The following is an 11,191-nucleotide window of genomic DNA, read 5'->3' as shown; positions in this document are numbered from 1 at the left end:
AATACAGAACAAGACAAATATCATACAACATAGACAATAATTTTTCTTTTCTTTCCTTTTTCTAAATTTTTTGAGACAGGGTCTTGCTCTCCTGCCCAGGCTGGAGATCACCTCTGGTGATCTGCCCGCCTCGGCCTCCCAAAGTGTTGGGATTACAGGCGTGAGCCACCGTGCCCAGCATCAAGTTCTTTTTCTTTTCTCCCCAACTAGCTCTTAGTCTCAATGATCAAACTCCTCAGGCGTGTTAAGTGAGTAAAGAGTATTATATTTTGGCATTTGAATCTAAAATCATAGGCTTTCTTAACAACCTTGCTTTCTTATTTCAAAGGTGAAACCCTACTCTACTCTTCCAGAAAGTTGGGAAGTGTCTCATTTCTTTTTAGAGATGAGGTCTATTTTTATAGGAAAATGAATCCATTCTGTCACCATTTAGGATACTATTTGCATTAATTATCTACTGCTGCAGAACAAATGTCCCTAAAACTCAGTGGCTTAAAACAACAATGTATTGTTCCTCACGATTCTGCTGGTCTCCTCTGGGCTCACTGAGGCTGGAGGGTCTAGATGGCTTCATTGCTATGTCTGGGGCCTTGGTATGGTTGCCGGCTGGGCTTTTCATCCGTGGACCCTGGGTGTTCCAAGTGATTAAAAATGGAGTGTACAATACTTCTTAAGGCCTATTCTCAGAGGCTTCACAATGTCACCTCTGCTGCATTTTTTTGGTTACAACAAGCCTCAAGGCTAGCCCAGAGTCAAGGGGTAGAGAAATAGGTCCCACCTCTTGATTTAGGGAGAAGCAGCATAGTCACATTGCAAAGGAGTGAGGACACAGGGACACTATTCTCTGGGGGCCATGGCTGTAAGTCTACCACACAATTGTTAGTGATGTTTAAAGTGGATATAAACATTGATTAAATTGCTCTTGGCTCTGAACCATTAGTAAACTGGATGAAATTAGGCTAAAGATGAAATTTTGGATTGGAAGCCCACATTCAGCTCAGCTTTAATGTAGTTAACCCTTATTTCAAAACTATGAGAAATTACTTATAGATGAGTCAGAGAACCTTGACCCCCTATTTTTTTTCTGTTTGTTTTTTGTTTTTTGAGACGGAGTCTCGCTCTGCCGCCCAGGCTGGAGTGCAGTGGCCGGATCTCAGCTCACTGCAAGCTCCGCCTCCCAGGTTCACGCCATTCTCCTGCCTCAGCCTCCCGAGAAGCTGGGACTACAGGCACCCGCCACCGCGCCTGGCTAGTTTTTTGTATTTTTTAGTAGAGACGGGGTTTCGCCGTGTTAGCCAGGATGGTCTCGATCTCCTGACCTCGTGATCCACCCATCTTGGCCTCCCAAAGTGCTGGGATTACAGGCTTGAGCCACCGCGCCCGGCCGACCCCCTATTTTTTAATGGGGATTTTAACTATCAACTTAGAGAAAAGTAATGCGGAATCCATTAGCTATTTTAAATGCACTATTATTCTCTAATTGTAGGTGAGCTCTCTTTGGTTTCCTAATGTCTAAATATTTCACAATTTGTGGAATTATGAAAGGATTCAGCTCCCCAGAGGATGTGAGCACATCTGACACAATTGTACACTACAGCCAGACCACTGTTAGCTTTCTGGGGCAAAAGACACAGAGAAAGACCAGGATAATCCTTGTGCATGCAGCTCAGACTTGGCCCCTGTCACCACAGGCTGCCAAGCCTGTCGCATTCTGGCACTAAGGAGCAATGCTTGGATGGGGATCAGGGCCAGGCTGACATCTGACCACCTCTGCAGTCTGGGTGAATTCCAAGAAATCCCTCAGAAGAAAGTGCCATGCAGAGATATCCTGGCAGGGGAACTGCCCACACACCTGTGCCAGTTATTCACCCTCACCAGATTCTTCATGCTCTTTCCCACTTCAAGGCCCTTGCATTAGCCGTTCTCCCTGACCATGCACTTGACTCTCAAGAACATTCAGGTAAGTCATGTCCTTAGCTAAACGTGGGGGCTTAAGCTAGGGACTTGGCATCCTGGAAGTACTCCCTGGCCCACCACTCTATGTAGCACCCAGTCCAGATCTTCAGCCTCCATCCATCCTTTGGGATTGTTTTATCCTCTGATCCCTTGAGACATGGGCCCTTTCTATGACCCACCAGCCTGTGCCGGAGCCCAGGGCCTTAATTCTGAAGGAGACATGATGCTACCCTGGGAACAGGTCCTTCTGGGACACAAGGCAACTGGAGAGCTCTGGGTGTGACAAAGGAATAGGGAAACAGGGAGAAGAAACACAGAAACAGAGAAATGAGGAAATGAGGAAGGAAAAGGGTGGCTCCTGGAGACAAATGTTTCCTTCTCCACACTTCTGCTGATGCTGAGGTGGCCTTTAGAGTGCCAGCAAGGAGGAGCTGGGAGGGGTGGGGTGGTGTGTGTGCCAGGATGGGGGCCTTCCTGGGCAGCCACTGCTGGATGGGCGCCCCAGTCAAGACATCAAGACAGAGAGCTAAGGCTTTCTCCCAAACCAAAAGAACTTGCAAACTTCCCTACAAGTTCTGAGTTTTCCTCTGTAGCTAACTTCTTAGAACTCAGTGGAGTGAAACCGTCATGGAGTTAAAGCATTTAAGGGCTGTACATGCCCTGGGGGCTGTCAATGTCATAGACAACGTCATTTCTCTCTCCCTGCACAAAAATAACTAAAATCTTGATGAATCCAGCTGGCTCTCCCCTCTCCCTCACTATCCTCCACCTTTTATGCAGTCCTGTGGACATTCTGATCTGTTTCCTGCTCCCCATCCTCCCCTTCCCTCCCAAGTATACTCTCAGTTCTTCGTGGTCTCTCTCTCCCAACTGCAGCCTCCCCCAAGACTCCATCTTCAGGCCTTCTTCCTTCACCACCTCCAAAGCCGCGGCTCCAGGACACAAGTTGACCACCCTGCCCAACCCCAAGTCCTCAACTGATGCTCAGTGCTTATGGGTTCAAGTCCAAGCTCCCTAGCGTAGCACTGAAGTCATGGCTCAGTTTACCCCTCCAAGCTTGTCTCCCCCAAGTCCTGCCCTCCTCTTGTCATCACTGCCAAATACATCAAGCACACCCACGTGGCTGGGCTTTAACCCAAGCTGCTCTCTCTTCCCAGAAGGCTCTTCTCTGACTTGCTGCCAAAACACAAAGTCGCTTGGAGGTGAAGGCAAATATTAGTTCAGCTGGCAAGTTCCTCTCCACATCCTCATCAAAGCCCCCAGCTCCATGAGCTTCTGGGCTGTTCCTGTGGATTTCTGCACCCTCTGTGTTGAAACATCTGTAACGGATTATAGCTGGGAGTTGGAATGTCTGCCTCCCTCTTCGCTGAGAAGAAGGGGGTCCTTACAGGATTGAGCCCTCCCTGGGCTCTGTCTCCTTCCTTTCAATCTAGTAAGCAGTTCCTCCTGCCTAGTGGGTTCTCCTTAGATGTCTGGGAGGTCATCTATCCAGTGCTGTTACAGATCTGTGCCGTTGCTTTTTGAACAGGACCCACATTCGTCTTCCAAAATATCTAAAATTAGGTCTTTGACAGTTTCTGAAAATGTTAGTTATTATATAACCCAGCAACTCCACTCCAAGGTATATAGCCAAAAAAATTGAAATCATATGCCACACAAAAAATGTATACCTGAATGCTCATGGCAGTGTTATTCACAACAGCCAAGAAATGGAAACCACCCAAATGTCCATCAACCCACAAAGGCATAAGTGAAATGTGATATATCCATACGATGGAATACTGTTTGGCAATAAAAGTAATGAGGGACCTATTCGTGCTACAACGCGGATGGGCCTTGAAAACATGCTAAGTGCAAGATGCTAGTTACAAAAGATCACATATTATATGATTTCATTCGTGTGAAATGTCCAGAAATAGTCAAATTTATGGAGAAAGAAAGCAGATTTAGTGGTCGCCAGGGGCTGGGGCAAAGGAGGGCATGAGAGTGTGAATAGGTATGGCTTTCTTTTTAGAGAGGAAAAGGGGGTTGTGGTCATGGTTGCACAGCACGTGACCCATGGAGTTTGTGCCCTTGAGAGGAGGGACTGCTATGGCATGTGAGTTATATACAATTAGGCCTTCAGTGCTGTCAGCATTCGCATCCTTGGAGGGCCAGGTATCTTTTTTGTTCTTTTTTGGTTTTTGAGATGGAGTCTCACTCTGTTACCCAGGCTGGGGTGCAATGGTGAGATCTCAGCTCACTGCAACCTCTGTCTCCCGGGTTCATGCGATTCTCCTGCCTTAGCCTCCCACATAGCTGGGACTACAGGCACCTGCCACCACGCCCAGCTAAATTTTTTTTTTTTTTTTTTTTTTGTATTTTTAGTACAGACGAGGTTTCACCATGTTGGCCAGGATGGTCTCGATCTCCTGACCTCGATCACCTCAGCCTCCCAAAGTGCTGGGATTACAGGCGTGAGCCACCGCACCCCGCCGTATTTTTTCTGTTCTAAGCACAATAAAATTGTCTTGGGAACAGCTCCCGGCTCTTGGCCTCAGCATCTTTTCTTCAGCCCCACGTTTCCTCTTTGCTGCCTCCCCGCGTGTGATGAGGGCTGCCTGGGTGGGGCTGTCACAGCGGCAGGTCGGGTGAGGAGCCCCTAGGCGCGTCCGGAGGAAGGCTCACCCGGAGGCCACCTGCAGGCGCCCAAGTGCCAGCCACTGCGGGCCTCTGGGGCCGAAGCCGGCGGAGTGGGAGACGCTGGGTCGTCTGCAACCCTGCCCCAGACCCCGGGGACGCAGGTCTAGAAAAAAGCTGACTCGTGACTCTAAAGGAGCTCTTTCAAGCTTCCTCCACGCTCTTAGCGCCGGCGCACCCCAGCCGTCCGTATTCGAACTCCGAATCCGCTCGATCGCTGGGGACCTGCCATCTGGGTTCGGTTCCCCCGGGTCGCTGCCGACTTTAGGCCGCGGGGGTGTGGGGGGGCCGGGGAAGGAGACAGAAGAAGGACAGGCCGCCCAGGGCCGCGGGGACACGTGGGGCTGCGTCCTGGGTGGGCGCGATGCTCCCCCAGAACAACCGGAGATGGAGAGGTTCGGGGAGGGAAACGGGGCGCACGAAATCAGGGCGCTGAGTCGGCTGAATGCGCCCTGACTTCCCCTGACCGAGAGCGGGCTCAGAATCAAAGAGACGGCGCGGGGTGGGAGGTCTGGGAAATGGCAATACTTGTATTAGGGAGAGAAGGAAACAGGAGTGTGAGCCGCAGGGCTTGGGGCACGCGGGAGACCGCGGATCGCGGGGATAGAGCAGCGCGGCTGCCGGGGGCTGCGGGAAGGGGCCGGGCGGCGCCGGGGCGAGCAGGGTAACTGCGGCCGGACGGCGGCGGTCGGTCACCGGCTGCAACAAGGTGGTTCCACCACCGCGCGGGGCGCTTGCGGTTCGTCCGCTCCAGAGAAAGCCGCGTCCCACGCTCCCCGCCGCCGCGTGGTTTTGCCTCTGAAACGCGCGCAGCACGGCAGAGCGCGTCCCCCCACCCCCCGGGCCACCCACTCGCCCCCTCTTTTGCTTCCCGCTGAGGGACACCAGCGCCCCAGGGGCTGGCGGTGGTTGTCAGGAGTGCGCTGTCCTTCTGGGCCTTCTCCCTCATGACCCTGGTTTTGTTTTTAGATTATAAAAATAATTTATGTTATTTATTTAAAAATACATAAAATACATTGTGATAGAGCAGAATAATGGCCCTCCAAAAATGTCCATGTCCTAATGTCTAGAAACTGTTATATGGCAAAATAAATACATAAATAAGGTGGAAGGCCTTTGCAGATGTGATCAAGCTAAGGATTTTTATTTTTAAATTATTTATTTATTTATTTATTTTTTGAGACAGTCTTCCTCTGTCGCCCAGGCTGGAGTGCAGTGGCATGATCCTGGCTCACTGTAACCTCCGCCTCCTGGGTTCAAGTGATTCTCCTGCCTCAGCCTCCCGAATAGCTGGGATTACAGGCTCCTGCCACCATGCCTGGCTAATTTTTGTATTTTAGTAGAGACAGGGGTTCACCGTGTTGGCAAGGCTGGTCTCGAACTCCTGACCTCAAGTGACCCATCTGCCTTGGCTTCCCAAAGTGCTGGGATGACAGGCGTGAGCCACCGAGCCCAGCAAGCTAAGGTTTTTTAGACCCGGGATTCCCCTGGATTATCCGGGTGGACACAATGTCCAGTGTTCACTGGGGTCCCAGAAGAGGGAGGCAGGGGAGGCAGAGGAGAAGTGAAAGCAGAAGGAGAGGTCGGGGGATGTGTTTGCTTCGAGGATAGAAGAAGGGGAGCACCGGCCAAGGGGTACGGGCAGCTTCTAGAAGGTGGGAAAGGCAAGAACACAGATTCTCCCTGAGCCTCCAGAAGGAACCCAGTCCTGCAGACACTTTGATGTCAGCCCAGTGCAACCCACTACATACTTCTGACCTCCAGAACTGTGTGAGAATAATCTCTGTTGTTTTAGGCAATTTGTTATAGGAGTTATAGGAAATACATAAACACATACATTTAAAACATAAAGAAGTCACTTGTAATCCACTTCCCAGAATGAACTCATTCAGCAGCCTGAGGAGCAGGGCGGACTGATGAAAGCCCTTGAAAGGAGGAAGTGCTGTCTTGCTACGGCTGGTGTGTTCAGACGAGGACACCGCAAATGATTCTCCTGGCTAATGGTACACTAACAGGAACCAGGGCTCTGTGGAGAAATGGCGACTTCTGGAATTAGGGCTAGAGAGGAAAAAGATGAACCCAGAATATATTATTCTGGCAGACAGTGAGGAAGTGCCCAAAGAATGGTAGGAACTCATCCAAAGGACAAAAGCTTGAAGGGGCGCTCATTGGCCAAATCTGGAATCTTTTGAGTAACAATCATGTTAGTATTGAATTGTAACTTTTTTTGTTTGTTTGTTTGTAGTAGCTGGGATTACAGGTGCCTGCCACTATGCCTGACTGATTTTTGTATTTTTAGTGGAGATGGGGTTTTGCCATGTCAGTCAGGCTGGTCTTGAACTTCTGGCCTCAAGTGATTGGCCCACCTCGGCTTCCCAAAGTGCTGAGATTACCGGTAGGAGCTACCACGTCCGGCCTATAACTCTTCTTACTTTATTATAAGCACAGTCTAAGAATCCACAAGTACCTACAGATACAGTAATACAAATGAAAAAATAAAGAGGGAGAAGAAAACTCTTATCAACTAATAACTGCAGAAAGATAATGGAATAAGAAAATACCGCTTGGAACCACCATGGTAATGATTATGTCAGGGAGAATCATCAGTGAATTCTAAATTGTGAGAAAAGTTTGCGAAGTAGGATTTGTATATGGTCTGAAACTATCTCCCCACAAGGGAGATGCCCAGTAATGACTGAGGGGAACACAGTCACTTTACCGTGGGAAAACCCTGACAAACCTTATTCAAGCGATCAAAGTTAACATCACCAGCAATGGGACAAATTGGCAACACGTGCCTCTGGTGTGATGCAGCAGCCCTCCGTAATACAATAGCCCTTCATGGTGCTCGTGCTGGCTGTGCAGAACCTGCATTCAACTGTGAGGAAATACCAACGCATCAAAAGGAGGGACATTTTCCAGAATAACTGGTTTCTGCCCTACAAAACATTCAATGTCATTTTTGACGAAGACTGAGGAACTGTTTCTTATTGAAGAGGACTAAAGAGGCCTGACAACTAAGTGCAGTGTGGATTCTGGATAGTGGGCCGGACGGATTTGCTTGTTTGTTTTCGTTATAAAGGAAATGAATCGTACTAAGGCGTAGATGAACCTTGAGGACACTGTATGTGGTGAAATAATCCAGACACACCAGGCGTGGTGGCTCGTGCCTGTAATCACAGCACTTTCAGAGGCTGAGGCAGGCAGACTGCTTGAGATCAGGCATTCCAGACCAGTTTGGGAAACATGGTGAAATCCCATCTATGCAAAAATTAGCCGGGTGTGGTGTCTCAAGCTTGCAGTCCCAGTACTTAGGGGAGGTGGAGGCTGCAGTGAGCTGTGATCATGCCTCTGCACTCCAGCCTGGGCGACAAAGAGAGATACTTTCTCCAAAAAAAAAAAAAAAAAAAGGTCCGGGCATGGTGGCTCATGCTCGTCATCCCAGCACTTTGATAGGCTGAGGCGGGTGGATCGCCTGAGGTCAGGAGTTCTAGACCAGCCTGGCCAACATAGAGAAACCCCATCTCTACTAAAAATGTAAAAATTAGCGAGGCTTGGTGGCGGGCACCTGTAATCTCAGCTACTTGGAAGGCTGAGGCACGAGAATCGCTTGAACCCAGGAGGCAGAGGTTGCAGTGAGCCAAGATCACACCACTGCACTCCAGCCTGAGCGACAAAGTGAGACTCTGTCTCAAAAAAACAAACAAACAAAAAATAGTAGAAAAAAAGAGAAATAATCCAGTCACAAAATGACAAATTATCATGTGATTCCACTTATATGAGGTACCAAGCATAGTCAAATTTATACAGACAAAAAGTAGAAGGAGGGTTACCAGGAGCTTGGAGGAGGGGAAATGGGGATGTAGTGTTTAATGTGCTCAGAGTTTCCGTTTGGGGTAATGGAAGATGGGTAATTATGATAGCTGTACAGCACTGTGAATGTAATCAATGCCATAAGTTATACTCTTAATGGTTAAAATGGTAAATCTTACACATATTTTACTATAATAAAAATAATTTCTAAAAATAAGTCTTCAACTTTCAAATAAATGGGTAGACAACTGACAAAATTTACGTAAGGTCTGTAGATTATATAATAATAGTATGTCAAGATTAATTTCCTCATCCTGATAAATGTACTGTGGTTATGTAAGAAAATGCCAGCTGTCCAAAGGTAGTGAGTTATCTCAATTGATTGTACCCAGTCAATTACCTATCAAACTCCTTCTTCTACTCTTTCCCTGCTTCTCGCCACTGCACTTGACTAGCTTTAAGATAAATAAAATGTCTCTCTGTGTGTGTGTGTGTGTGTGTGTGTAAGAAATACACATTGGAGCCGGGCGTGGTGGCTCACACCTGTAATCCCAAAACTTTGGAAGGCCAAGGTGGGTGGATCACTTGAGGTCAGAAGTTCGAGACCAGCCTGGCCAACATGGTGAAACCCCGTCTCTACTAAAAATGCAAAACTTAGCTGGGCATGGTGGCGCATGCCTGTAACCCCAGCTACTCTGGAGGCTGAGGCATGAGAATCGCTTGAACCTGGGAGGTGGAGGCTGCAGTGAGTCAAGATCGTACCACTGTACTCCAGCCTGGGTGACAGAGCGAGACTTTGTCTCAAAAAAAAAAAAAAAGGAAATATACATTGAAGTATTTAGGGGCAACAAGGCATCATGTCTACAATCCTCTAAATGGTTAGAAAAAGTAATATATACAAGCTATACCTGTATGGACAGAGAGAAAGAGAAGGGTAAAGTAAATGTGGCAAAACGTTAACATTTGGGGAATGTAGAAAATGTATATAGGAATTTGTACTATTATTCCAACTTTTCTATAAGCTTAATAGTAAGCAGTTTAAAACATTAGAAGAGGATCAACCAACTGGAATGGGGCATGTTCTAAAGGAAACAATTCTAAGGCCTTACGGTCGAGATGCAGTGAACTGTGTGGGCAGCCAGGGCTCTGGGACGTCCTAATGAGGCAGGCTCAGGAACAGGGGATGCAGCATCCCAGCCACACTGACTGGTGGGGCAGACAGAGGTGAGGAACATTGGATCAGAAGCCCCGTCCACTTACAGAGATGGGTCAGGATCCAAGGAGGCATGGTGAGCTGGGTTTGGTTCAGATGGGCATCCATCCAAGGAGTTTCAGTGGGAAGGTGTGACAGTTAGTACTGAGTGTCAACTTGATTGGACTGAAGGATGCAATATTGATCCTGGGTGTGTCTGTGAAGGTGTTGCCCAAGGAGATTAACATTTGAGTCAGTGAACTGGGAAAGGCAGACCCACCCTTAATGGGGTGAGCAGCATCTAATCAGCCGCCAGCGAATAGAAAGCAGGCAGAAAAACGTGAAGAGGTGAGATGGGCCTAGCCTCCCAGCCTACATCTTTCTCCCCTGCTGGACGCTTCCTGCCCTCGAACATCGGGCTCCAAGTTCTTCAGTTTTGGGACTTGGACTGACTCTCCTTGCTCCTCAAGCTTGCAGACAGCCTATTGTGGGACCTTGTGATCGTGTAAGTTATTACTTAATAAACTCCCCTTTATATATATACACACACACACATAAACATATATATACAATACATATGTATATATATACATGTACATATATGTGTATATATATATATCTCCTATTAGTTTTGTCCCTCTAAGAGAACCCTGACTAAATACAGAAGGTGAGGTGGAAAAGCCAGGAGACCAGTCCTGTTGCTGGGGGTGGAGGAAAGCATGCTCAGCAGCACCACCCCCATCCTCCAACTGCACACCCAACACGGGAGCATCTCATCAACATAGTGATGAGTGAAGTAAGCTGCACACAAAATGTCCTTACCATAGGATTCTATTCATGTGAAGCTCACATACAGGCAAAACAAACAGATGGTGATGAAGGTCATATCCATGTCCACAGGGAGTGGATACTAGCTGGGAAGGGCAGGAGGGAAGTTGGTGGGTCCTGGAAATGTTCTATATCTTGATCTGGGTGTTGGTTTCAGTTTATCAAGATGAGCACTTATGCTTTGTGCATATTTTTCTGTAATGTGTAAATCCTCCATTTAAAAAGGTTTGGATCGCCCCACCCCCACCTTGGCACAGAGCACTGAAATCACGTCCATGTAAGTGAGGCATTCATGGAGATTCAATAGAGACACGATTTATGCTGTTTGTTATTTCGTTGCTAAGCAACACAGTCTAAGCTGCACAACCAAGTGACACCAACCATTAACAGCCAACATGGTGAGGAGGGGTGGGTGTGCTAAGACAAGGAGCCCAGCGTGAGGGCTGTGGATGATTCCTGCTCCCAGCCCCCATTTTGCTGTTGGCGGTGGGGGCTGGGGGTTGGGGGTGCAGTGAGCAGTGCAGACCAAACAGAAGGCCTGGCCCCTCCTGGTGTGCGCTGGCTGCAGTGAGCCCTTCCTATGTCTGCCTGCTGCATCCATCGCTATGGCAACCACTTCCCCAGCACCGGGGCTAAAATGAGGTTCTGTAGGTGTCTCGGCAGTGATTGGAGATCTCCCATGCCATAGAATTGAGCTGCCTGATGAGGAGACAGAGAAGTCAC

The sequence above is a fragment of the Macaca nemestrina genome, chromosome 6 (assembly GCF_043159975.1).
Source record: "Macaca nemestrina isolate mMacNem1 chromosome 6, mMacNem.hap1, whole genome shotgun sequence".
Taxonomy (NCBI): Eukaryota; Metazoa; Chordata; class Mammalia; order Primates; family Cercopithecidae; genus Macaca; species Macaca nemestrina.
The sequence above is the reverse complement of the archived record's forward strand: the minus strand, read 5'-3'. Positions refer to the sequence as shown.